At 35.5% G+C, this 12,869-nt stretch overlaps 2 non-coding genes across 2 annotated transcripts; both read right to left on the reverse strand.

The window, feature by feature from the left end:
- Window positions 1-4,756: 4,756 nt before the first annotated feature.
- Window positions 4,757-4,849, reverse strand: TRNAI-UAU (transfer RNA isoleucine (anticodon UAU)). The gene is given in 2 exon segments: window positions 4,757-4,792; window positions 4,812-4,849. It is a non-coding gene; the product is annotated as a tRNA-Ile (tRNA).
- A 2,613-nt stretch (window positions 4,850-7,462) lies between these two features.
- Window positions 7,463-7,555, reverse strand: TRNAI-UAU (transfer RNA isoleucine (anticodon UAU)). Its single transcript is given in 2 exon segments — window positions 7,463-7,498; window positions 7,518-7,555. It is a non-coding gene; the product is annotated as a tRNA-Ile (tRNA).
- Between the last annotated feature and the right edge of the window lie 5,314 nt (window positions 7,556-12,869).

Here is a 12,869-nt window from a genome sequence, read left to right on the forward strand (position 1 = left end):
GATGCAACTGCTTTACCAACAGTATGTTAATCTTTTCCATTGCTGTTTTGTTGACTGACTGAAGGAAGATATGCAGTGCATTTGAACCAAAGCAGATGTGTGCTGACAACTTAAATGCACAATCATGTTTGTGTTTTTACTTTCTTTCTTCCATCCTTTGTAATATCATATTAAATATTAAGGTAGCAGTTTATAATCAATGACTATTGACATAAGAAAAGGAAAAAAAACAGTATACAAAGATGCTCCAGGTGAGGCTTGATCTCACAACCTCGGCATTGCTCAACAGATACTGTCTTATAAGTTTCGCACGCTGACCAATTGCGCCACTGGAGAACTTTGCAGCATTTATTGGAAATGCTAGATGTGGATTGTATTCAATACAATCAGTACATTCATAAGAATTGAAAAAGAAAATCATTTTTGGTGATGAATGATGAGCAACAAAGGAACATGCATGCCAGATGGCACTAGAATAAGCTGTCCACGGTGATAGAAAAGGTTTAAAAAACAACAACAACAATGTTATCATATTTAATGTCATATTTTAGCTTCTGTGGTCATTTTTTACAAGCTAAACACTGCAAGACTGTTTTACAGTTGAAGCAAGGATAAAATATCAACTCTAGTGATGAGACACTTGCTGTAATGACTTCCAACTCAGACGAGACTTAAACCCACAAACACTGGCTTAGGAGAACAGTGCCTTATCCATTATGCCAGTGGTGCTTACTGATGTCCTTATTTAAGACTGATTGGTTTTTAATAGTCAATTATTTATTTTTGAAAAAAAGTGAAGCTGTTTACTGTGTTATTTGCATTACCAAGTCCAGCAAGAAATGTGCTGGTACTATCCAGAGCTGTCAGTATGAATTATCATGCTATATTGCAGAAAATCAATTTGATGCAACTTCTTTACCAACAGTATGTTAATCTTTTCCATTGCTGTTTTGTTGGCTGACTGAAGGAAGATATGCAGTGCATTTGAACAAAAGCAGATGTGTGCTGACAACTTAAATGCACAATCATGTTTGTGTTTTTTCTTTCTTTCTTCCATCCTTTGTAATATCATATTAAATATTAAGGTAGCAGTTTATAATCAATGACTAATGACAAGAAATGGAAAAAACAGTATACAAAGATGCTCCATGTGAGGCTTGAACTCACAACCTCGGCATTGCTTAACAGATACTATCTTATAGGTACCGTGCGCTGACCAATTGCGCCACTGGAGCACTTTGCAGTGTTAATTGGTTATGCTAGATGTAGATTTTATTCAATACAATCAGTACAGTCATAAGAATTGAAAAAGAAAATCATTTTTGGTGATGAATGATGAGCAACAAAGGAACATGCATGCCAGATGGCACTTGAATAAGCTGTCCACGGTGATAGAAAACGTTTAAAAAACAACAACAACAATGTTATCATAATTAATGTCATATTTTAGCTTCTGTTGTCATTTTTTAAAAGCTAAACACTGCAAGACTGTTTTAGAGTTGAAGCAAGGATAAAATATCAACTCTAGTGATGAGACACTTGCTGTAATGACTTCCAACTCAGACGGGACTTAAACCCACAACCACTGGCTTAGGAGAACAGTGCCTTATCCATTATGCCAGTGGTGCTTACTGATGTCCTTATTTAAGACTGTTAGGTTTTTAATAGTCAATTATTTATTTATTTTTTAAAAGTGAAGCTGTTTACTGTGTTCTTTGCATTACCAAGTCTAGCAAGAAATGTGCTGGTACAATCCAGAGCTCTCAGTATGGATTATCATGCTATATTGCAGAAAATCAATTTGATGCAACTGCTTTACCAACAGTATGTTAATCTTTTCCATTGCTGTTTTGTTGGCTGACTGAAGGAAGATATGCAGTGCATTTGAACCAAAGCAGATGTGTGCTGACAACTTAAATGCACAATCATGTTTGTGTGCTATCTTTCTTTCTTCCATCCTTTGTAATATCATATTAAATATTAAGGTAGCAGTTTATAATCAATGACTAATGACATAAGAAAAGGAAAAAAAACTTTGTACAAAGATGCTCCAGGTGAGGCTTGAACTCTCAACCTTGGCATTGCTTAACAGATACTGTCTTATAAGTACCGCGCGCTGACCAAAGCGCCACTGGAGCACTTTGCAGCATCAGTTGGTTATGCTAGATGTGGATTTTATTCAATATAATCAGTACAGTCATAAGAATTGAAAAAGAAAATCATTTTTGGTGATGAATGATGAGCAACAAAGGAACATGCATGCGAGATGGCACTTGAATAAGCTGTCCACGATGATAAAAAAAGGTTTAAAAAACAACAACAATGTTATCATAATTAATATCATATTTTAGCTTCTGTGGTCATTTTTTACAAGCTAAACACTGCAAGACTGTTTTACAGTTGAAGCAAGGATAAAATATCAACTCTAGTGATGAGACACTTGCTGTAATTACTTCCACCCCATATGGGACTTGGACCCCCTGGCTCAGGAGGGCAGTGACTTATCCATTATGCCAGTAGTGCTTACTGATGTTCTTATTTAAGACTGTTAGGTTTTTAATAGTCAATTATTTATTTTTGAGGGAAAAGTGAAGCTGTTTACTGTGTTCTTTGCATTACCAAGTCCAGCAAGAAATGTGCTGGTACTATCCAGAGCTGTCAGTATGGATTATCATGCTCTATTGCAGAAAATCAATTTGATGCAACTGCTTTACCAACAGTATGTTAATCTTTTCCATTGCTGTTTTGTTGGCTGACTGAAGGAAGATATGCAGTGCATTTGAACCAAAGCAGATGTGTGCTGACAACTTAAATGCACAATCATGTTTGTGTTTTTTCTTTCTTTCTTCCATCCTTTGTAATATCATATTAAATATTAATGTAGCAGTTTATAATCAATGACTAATGACATAAGAAAAGGAAAAAAAACAGTAAACAAAGCTGCTCCAGGTGAGGCTTGAACACACAACCTTGGCGTTGCTCAACAGATACTGTCTTATAAGTACCACGCACTTACCAATTGCGCCACTGGAGCACTTTGCAGCATTGATTGGTTATGCTAGATGTGGATTTTATTCAATACAATCAGTGCAGTCATAAGAATTGAAAAAGAAAATCATTTTTGGTGATGAATGATGAGCAACAAAGGAACATGCATGCCAGATGGCACTTGAATAAGCTGTCCACGGTGATAGAAAAGGTTTAAAAAACAACAACAACAACAATGTTATCATAATTAATGTCATATTTTAGCTTCTGTGGTCATTTTTTACAAGCTAAACACTGCAAGACTGTTTTACAGTTGAAGCAAGGATAAAATATCAACTCTAGTGATGAGACACTTGCTGTAATGACTTCCAACTCAGACGGGACTTAAACCCACAACCACTGGCTTAGGAGAACAGTGCCTTATCCATTATGCCAGTGGTGCTTACTGATGTCCTTATTTAAGAATGTTAGGTTTTTAATAGTCAATTATTTATTTTTTGAAAAAAAAGTGAAGCTGTTTACTGTGTTCTTTGCATTACCAAGTCTATCAAGAAATGTGCTGGTACTATCCAGAGCTCTCAGTATGGATTATCATGCTATATTGCAGAAAATCAATTTGATGCAACTGCTTTACCAACAGTATGTTAATCTTTTCCATTGCTGTATTGTTGGCTGACTGAAGGAAGATATGCAGTGCATTTGAACCAAAGCAGATGTGTGCTGACAACTTAAATGCACAATCATGTTTGTGTGCTTTCTTTCTTTCTTCCATGCTTTGTAATATCATATTAAATATTAAGGTAGCAGTTTATAATCAATGACTAATGACATAAGAAAAGGAAAAAAAACAGTATACAAAGATGCTCCAGGTGAGGTTTAAACTCACAACCTTGGCATTGCTCAACAGAAACTGTCTTATAAGTACTGCGCGCTGACCAATTGCGCCACTGGAGCAATTTGCAGCATTAATTGGTTATGCTAGATGTGGATTTTATTCAATACAATCAGAACAGTTATAAGAATTGAAAAAGAAAATAATTTTTGGTGATGAATGATGAGCAACAAAGGAACATGCATGCCAGATGGCACTTGAATAAGCTGTCCACGGTGATAGAAAAGGTTTAAAAAACAACAACAACAATGTTATCATAATTAATGTCATATTTTAGCTTCTGTGGTCATTTTTTACAAGCTAAACACTGCAAGACTGTTTTACAGTTGAAGCAAGGATAAAATATCAACTCTAGTGATGAGACACTTGCTGTAATGACTTCCAACTAAGACGGGACTTAAACCCACAACCACTGGCTTAGGAGAACAGTGCCTTATCCATTATGCACATGGTGCTTACTGATGTCCTTATTTAAGACTGATAGGTTTTTAATAGTCAATTATTTATCTTTGAAAAAAAGTGAAGCTGTTTACTGTGTTCTATGCATTACCAAGTCCAGCAAGAAATGTGCTGGTACTATCCAGAGCTGTCAGTATGGATTATAATGCTATATTGCAGAAAATCAATTTGATGCAACTGCTTTACCAACAGTATGTTAATCTTTTCCATTGCTGTTTTGTTGGCTGACTCAAGGAAGATATGCAGTGCATTTGAACAAAAGCAGATGTGTGCTGACAACTTAAATGCACAATCATGTTTGTATTTTTTCTTTCTTTCTTTCTTCCATCCTTTGTAATATCATATTAAATATTAAGGTAGCAGTTTATAATCAATGACTAATGACATAAGAAAAGGAAAAAAAACAGTATACAAAGCTGCTCCAGGTGAGGCTTGAACTCACAACCTCGGCATTGCTTAACAGATACTGTCTTATAACTACCGCGCGCTGACCAATTGCGCCACTGGAGCACTTTGCAGCGTTAATTGGTTATGCTAGATGTGGATTTTATTCAATACAATCAGTACAGTCATAAGAATTGAAAAAGAAAATCATTTTTGGTGATGAATGATGAGCAACAAAGGAACATGCATGCCAGATGGCACTTGAATAAGCTGTCCACGGTGATAGAAAAGGTTTAAAAAACAACAACAACAATGTTATCATAATTAATGTCATATTTTAGCTTCTGTTGTCATTTTTTAAAAGCTAAACACTGCAAGACTGTTTTAGAGTTGAAGCAAGGATAAAATATCAACTCTAGTGATGAGACACTTGCTGTAATGACTTCCAACTCAGACGGGACTTAAACCCACAACCACTGGCTTAGGAGAACAGTGCCTTATCCATTATGCCAGTGGTGCTTACTGATGTCCTTATTTAAGAATGTTAGGTTTTTAATAGTCAATTATTTATTTATTTTTTAAAAGTGAAGCTGTTTACTGTGTTCTTTGCATTACCAAGTCTAGCAAGAAATGTGCTGGTACAATCCAGAGCTCTCAGTATGGATTATCATGCTATATTGCAGAAAATCAATTTGATGCAACTGCTTTACCAACAGTATGTTAATCTTTTCCATTGCTGTTTTGTTGGCTGACTGAAGGAAGATATGCAGTGCATTTGAACCAAAGCAGATGTGTGCTGACAACTTAAATGCACAATCATGTTTGTGTTTTTTCTTTCTTTCTTCCATCCTTTGTAATATCATATTAAATATTAAGGTAGCAGTTTATAATCAATGACTAATGACATAAGAAAAGGAAAAAAAACAGTATACAAAGATGCTCCAGGTGAGGCTTGAACTCAAAACCTCGGCATTGCTCAACAGATACTGTCTTATAAGAACCGCGCGCAGACCAATTGCGCCACTGGAGCACTTTGTAGCATTGATTTGTTATGCTAGATGTGGATTTTATTCAATACAATCAGTACAGTCATAAGAATTGAAAAAGAAAATCATTTTTGGTGATGAATGATGAGCAACAAAGGAACATGTATGCCAGATGGCACTTGAATAAGCTGTCCACGGTGATAGAAAAGGTTTAAAAAACAACAACAACAATGTTATCATAATTAATGTCATATTTTAGCTTCTGTGGTCATTTATTACAAGCTTAACACTGCAAGACTGTTTTACAGTTGAAGCAAGGATAAAATATCAACTCTGGTGATGAGACACTTGCTGTAATGACTTCCACCCCATATGGGACTTGGACCCCCTGGCTTAGGAGGGCAGTGACTTATCCATTATGCCAGTGGTGCTTACTGATGTCCTTATTTAAGACTGATAGGTTTTTAATAGTCAATTATTTATTTTTGAAATAAAGTGAAGCTGTTTACTGTGTTCTTTGCATTACCAAGTCTAGCAAGAAATGTTCTGGTACTATCCAGAGCTGTCAGTATGGATTATCATGCTATATTGCAGAAAATCAATTTGATGCAACTGCTTTACCAACAGTATGTTAATCTTTTCCATTGCTGTTTTTTTGGCTGACTGAAGGAAGATATGCAGTGCATTTGAACCAAAGCAGATGTGTGCTGACAACTTAAATGCACAATCATGTTTGTGTTTTTTCTTTCTTTCTTCCATCCTTTGTAATATCATATTAAATATTAAGGTAGCAGTTTATAATCAATGACTAATGACATAAGTAAAGGAAAAAAAACAGTATACAAAGCTGCTCCAGGTGAGGCTTGAACACACAACCTCGGCATTGCTCAACAGATACTGTCTTATAAGTACCGCGTGCTGACCAATTGCGCCACTGGAGCACTTTGCAGCATTAATTGGTTATGCTAGATGTGGATTTTATTCAATACAATCAGTACAGTCATAAGAATTGAAAAAGAAAATCATTTTTGGTGATGAATGATGAGCAACAAAGGAACATGCATGCTAGACGGCACTTGAATAAGCTGTCCATGGTGATAGAAAAGGTTTAAAAAACAACAACAAAAATGTTATCATAATTAATGTCATATTTTAGCTTCTGTGGTCATTTTTTTAAAGCTAAACACTGCAAGACTGTTTTAGAGTTGAAGCAAGGATAAAATATCAACTCTAGTGATCAGACACTTGCTGTAATGACTTCCAACTCAGACGGGACTTAAACCCACAACCACTGGCTTAGGAGAACAGTGCTTTATCCATTATGCCAGTGGTGCTTACTGATGTCCTTATTTAAGACTGTTAGGTTTTTAATAGTCAATTATTATTATTTTTTTTAAAAATTGAAGCTGTTTACTGTGTTCTTTGCATTACCAAGTCTAGCAAGAAATGTGCTGGTACTATCCCGAGCTCTCAGTTTGGATTATCATGCTATATTGCAGAAAATCAATTTGATGCAACTGCTTTACCAACAGTATGTTAATCTTTTCCATTGCTGTTTTGTTGGCTGACTGAAGGAAGATATGCAGTGCATTTGAACCAAAGCAGATGTGTGCTGACAACTTAAATGCACAATCATGTTTGTGTGCTTTCTTTCTTTCTTCCATCCTTTGTAATATCATATTAAATATTAAGGTAGCAGTTTATAATAAATGACTAATGACATAAGAAAAGGGAAAAAAACAGTGTACAAAGATGCTCCAGGTGAGGCTTGAACTCACAACCTCGGCATTGCTCAACAGATACTGTCTTATAAGTACCGCGCGCTGACCAATTGCGCCACTGGAGCACTTTGCAGCAATAATTGGTTATGCTAGATGTGGATTTTATTCAATACAATCAGTACAGTCATAAGAATTGAAAAAGAAAATCATTTATGGTGATGAATGATGAGCAACAAAGGAACATGCATGCCAGATGGCACTTGAATAATCTGCCCACGATGATAGAAAAGGTTAAAAAAAAAAACAACAACAATGTTATTTTTGTCATATTTTAGCTTCTGTGGTCATTTTTTACAAGCTAAACACTGCAAGACTGTTTTACAGTTGAAGCAAGGATAAAATATCAACTCTAGTGATGAGACACTTGCTGTAATGACTTCCAACTCAGACAGGACTTAAACCCACAACCACTGGCTTAGGAGAACAGTGCCTTATCCATTATGCCAGTGGTGCTTACTGATGTCCTTATTTAAGACTGATAGGTTTATAATAGTCAATTATTTATTTTTGAAAAAAAGTGAAGCTGTTTACAGTGTTCTTTGCATTACCAAGTCCAGCAAGAAATGTGCTGGTACTATCCAGAGCTGTCAGTATGGATTATCATGCTATATTGCAGAAAATCAATTTGATGCAACTGCTTTACCAACAGTATGTTAATCTTTTCCATTGCTGTTTTGTTGACTGACTGAAGGAAGATATGCAGTGCATTTGAACCAAAGCAGATGTGTGCTGACAACTTAAATGCACAATCATGTTTGTGTTTTTACTTTCTTTCTTCCATCCTTTGTAATATCATATTAAATATTAAGGTAGCAGTTTATAATCAATGACTATTGACATAAGAAAAGGAAAAAAAACAGTATACAAAGATGCTCCAGGTGAGGCTTGATCTCACAACCTCGGCATTGCTCAACAGATACTGTCTTATAAGTTTCGCACGCTGACCAATTGCGCCACTGGAGAACTTTGCAGCATTTATTGGAAATGCTAGATGTGGATTGTATTCAATACAATCAGTACATTCATAAGAATTGAAAAAGAAAATCATTTTTGGTGATGAATGATGAGCAACAAAGGAACATGCATGCCAGATGGCACTAGAATAAGCTGTCCACGGTGATAGAAAAGGTTTAAAAAACAACAACAACAATGTTATCATATTTAATGTCATATTTTAGCTTCTGTGGTCATTTTTTACAAGCTAAACACTGCAAGACTGTTTTACAGTTGAAGCAAGGATAAAATATCAACTCTAGTGATGAGACACTTGCTGTAATGACTTCCAACTCAGACGAGACTTAAACCCACAAACACTGGCTTAGGAGAACAGTGCCTTATCCATTATGCCAGTGGTGCTTACTGATGTCCTTATTTAAGACTGATTGGTTTTTAATAGTCAATTATTTATTTTTGAAAAAAAGTGAAGCTGTTTACTGTGTTATTTGCATTACCAAGTCCAGCAAGAAATGTGCTGGTACTATCCAGAGCTGTCAGTATGAATTATCATGCTATATTGCAGAAAATCAATTTGATGCAACTTCTTTACCAACAGTATGTTAATCTTTTCCATTGCTGTTTTGTTGGCTGACTGAAGGAAGATATGCAGTGCATTTGAACAAAAGCAGATGTGTGCTGACAACTTAAATGCACAATCATGTTTGTGTTTTTTCTTTCTTTCTTCCATCCTTTGTAATATCATATTAAATATTAAGGTAGCAGTTTATAATCAATGACTAATGACAAGAAATGGAAAAAACAGTATACAAAGATGCTCCATGTGAGGCTTGAACTCACAACCTCGGCATTGCTCAACAGATACTGTCTTATAAGTACCGCGCGCTGACCAATCGCGCCACTGGAGCACTTTGCAGCATTAATTGGTTATGCTAGATGTGGATTTTATTCAATACAATCAGTACATTCATAAGAATTGAAAAAGAAAATAATTTTTGGTGATGAATGATGAGCAACAAAGGAACATGCATGCCAGATTGCACTTGAATAAGCTGTCCACGGTGATAGAAAAGGTTTAAAAAACAACAACAACAATGTTATCATAATTAATGTCATATTTTAGCATCTGTGGTCATTTTTTACAAGCTAAACACTGCAAGACTGTTTTACAGTTGAAGCAAGGATAAAATATCAACTCTAGTGATGAGACACTTGCTGTAATGACTTCCAACTCAGACGGGACTTAAACCCACAACCACTGGTTTAGGAGAACAGTGCCTTATCCATTATGCCAGTGGTGCTTACTGATGTCCTTATTTAAGACTGATAGGTTTTAATAGTCAATTTTTTATTTTTGAAAAAAAGTGAAGCTGTTTACTGTGTTCTTTGCATTACCAAGTCCAGCAAGAAATGTGCTGGTACTATCCAGAGCTGTCAGTATGGATTATCATGCTATATTGCAGAAAATCAATTTGATGCAACTGCTTTACCAACAGTATGTTAATCTTTTCCATTGCTGTTTTGTTGGCTGACTGAAGGAAGATATGCAGTGCATTTGAACCAAAGCAGATGTGTGCTGACAACTTAAATGCACAATCATGTTTGTGTTTTTTCTTTCTTTCTTCCATCCTTTTTAATATCATATTAAATATTAAGGTAGCAGTTTATAATCAATGACTAATGACATAAGAAAAGAAAAAAAAAACAGTATACAAAGATGCTCCAGGAGAGGCTTGAACTCACAACCTCGGCATTGCTCAACAGATACTGTCTTATAAGTTTTGCGCGCTGACCAACTGCGCCACTGGAGCATTTTGCAGCATTATCTGGTTATGCGAGATGTGGATTTTATTCAATACAATCAGTACATTCATAAGAATTGAAAAAGAAAATCATTTTTGGTGATGAATGATGAGCAACAAAGGAACATGCATGCCAGATGGCACTTGAATAAGCTGTCCACGGTGATAGAAAAGGTTTAAAAAACAACAACAACAATGTTATCATATTTAATGTCATATTTTAGCTTCTGTGGTCATTTTTTACAAGCTAAACACTGCAAGACTGTTTTACAGTTGAAGCAAGGATAAAATATAAACTCTAGTGATGAGACACGTGCTGTAATGACTTCCAACTCAGACGGGACTTAAACCCATAACCACTGGCTTAGGAGAACAGTGCCTTATCCATTATGCCAGTTGTGCTTACTGATGTCCTTATTTAAGACTGATAGGTTTTAATAGTCAATTTTTTATTTTTGAAAAAAAGTGAAGTTGTTTACTGTGTTCTTTGCATTACCAAGTCCAGCAAGAAATGTGCTGGTACTATCCAGAGCTGTCAGTATGGATTATCATGCTATATTGCAGAAAATCAATTTGATGCAACTGCTTTACCAACAGTATGTTAATCTTTTCCATTGCTGTTTTGTTGGCTGACTGAAGGAAGATATGCAGTGCATTTGAACCAAAGCAGATGTGTGCCGACAACTTAAATGCACAATCATGTTTGTGTTTTTTCTTTCTTTCTTCCAACCTTTGTAATATCATATTAAATATTAAGGTAGCAGTTTATAATCAATGACTAATGACATAAGAAAAGGAAAAAAAACAGTATACAAAGATGCTCCAGGTGAGGCTTGAACTCACAACCTCGGCATTGCTCAACAGATACTGTCTTATAAGTTTCACGCGCTGACCAATTGCGCCACTGGAGCACTTTGCAGCATTAAATGTTTATGCTAGATGTGGATTTTATTCAATACAATCAGTACATTCATAAGAATTGAAAAAGAAAATCATTTTTGGTGATGAATGATGAGCAACAAAGGAACATGCATGCCAGATGGCACTTGAATAAGCTGTCCACGGTGATAGAAAAGGTAAAAAAAACAACAACAACAACAATGTTATCATAATTAATGTCATATTTTAGCTTCTGTGGTCATTTTTTACAAGCTAAACACTGCAAGACTGTTTTACAGTTGAAGCAAGGATAAAATATCAACTCTAGTGATGAGACACTTGCTGTAATGACTTCCAACTCAGACGGGACTTAAACCCACAACCACTGGCTTAGGAGAACAGTGCCTTATCCATTATGCCAGTGGTGCTTACTGATGTCCTTATTTAAGACTGATAGGTTTTTAATAGTCAATTATTTATTTTTGAAAAAAAGTGAAGTTGTTTACTGTGTTCTTTGCATTACCAAGTCCAGCAAGAAATGTGCTGGTACTATCCAGAGCTGTCAGTATGGATTATCATGCTATATTGCAGAAAATCAATTTGATGCAACTGCTTTACCAACAGTATGTTAATCTTTTCCATTGCTGTTTTGTTGGCTGACTGAAGGAAGATATGCAGTGCATTTGAACCAAAGCAGATGTGTGCTGACAACTTAAATGCACAATCATGTTTGTGTTTTTTCTTTCTTTCTTTCATCCTTTGTAATATCATATTAAATATTAAGGTAGCAGTTTATAATCAATGACTAATGACATAAGAAAAGGAAAAAAAACAGTATACAAAGATGCTCCAGGTGAGGCTTGAACTCACAACCTAGGCATTGCTCAACAGATACTGTCTTATAAGTACCGCGCGCTGACCAACTGCACCACTGGAGCACTTTGCAGCATTGATTGGTTATGCAAGATGTGGATTTTATTCAATACAATCAGTACATTCATAAGAATTGAAAAAGAAAATCATTTTTGGTGATGAATGATGAGCAACAAAGGAACATGCATGCCAGATGGCACTTGAATAAGCTGTCCACGGTGATAGAAAAGGTTTAAAAAACAACAACAACAATGTTATCATATTTAATGTCATATTTTAGCTTCTGTGGTCATTTTTTACAAGCTAAACACTGCAAGACTGTTTTACAGTTGAAGCAAGGATAAAATATCAACTCTAGTGATGAGACACTTGCTGTAATGACTTCCAACTCAGACGGGACTTAAACCCACAACCACTGGCTTAGGAGAACAGTGCCTTATCCATTATGCCAGTGGTGCTTACTGATGTCCTTATTTAAGACTGATAGGTTTTTAATAGTCAATTATTTATTTTTGAAAAAAAGTGAAGCTGTTTACTGTGTTCTTTGCATTACCAAGTCCAGCAAGAAATGTGCTGGTACTATCCAGAGCTGTCAGTATGAATTATCATGCTATATTGCAGAAAATCAATTTGATGCAACTGCTTTACCAACAGTATGTTAATCTTTTCCATTGCTGTTTTGTTGGCTGACTGAAGGAAGATATGTAGTGCATTTGAACCAAAGCAGATGTGTGCTGACAACTTAAATGCACAATCATGTTTGTGTTTTTCTTTCTTTCTTCCGTCCTTTGTAATATCATATTAAATATTAAGGTAGCAGTTTATAATCAATGACTAATGACAAGAAATGGAAAAAAACAGTATACAAAGA

This window comes from Pseudophryne corroboree, unplaced genomic scaffold, assembly GCF_028390025.1.
Source record: "Pseudophryne corroboree isolate aPseCor3 unplaced genomic scaffold, aPseCor3.hap2 scaffold_1274, whole genome shotgun sequence".
NCBI classification, from domain to species: Eukaryota; Metazoa; Chordata; class Amphibia; order Anura; family Myobatrachidae; genus Pseudophryne; species Pseudophryne corroboree.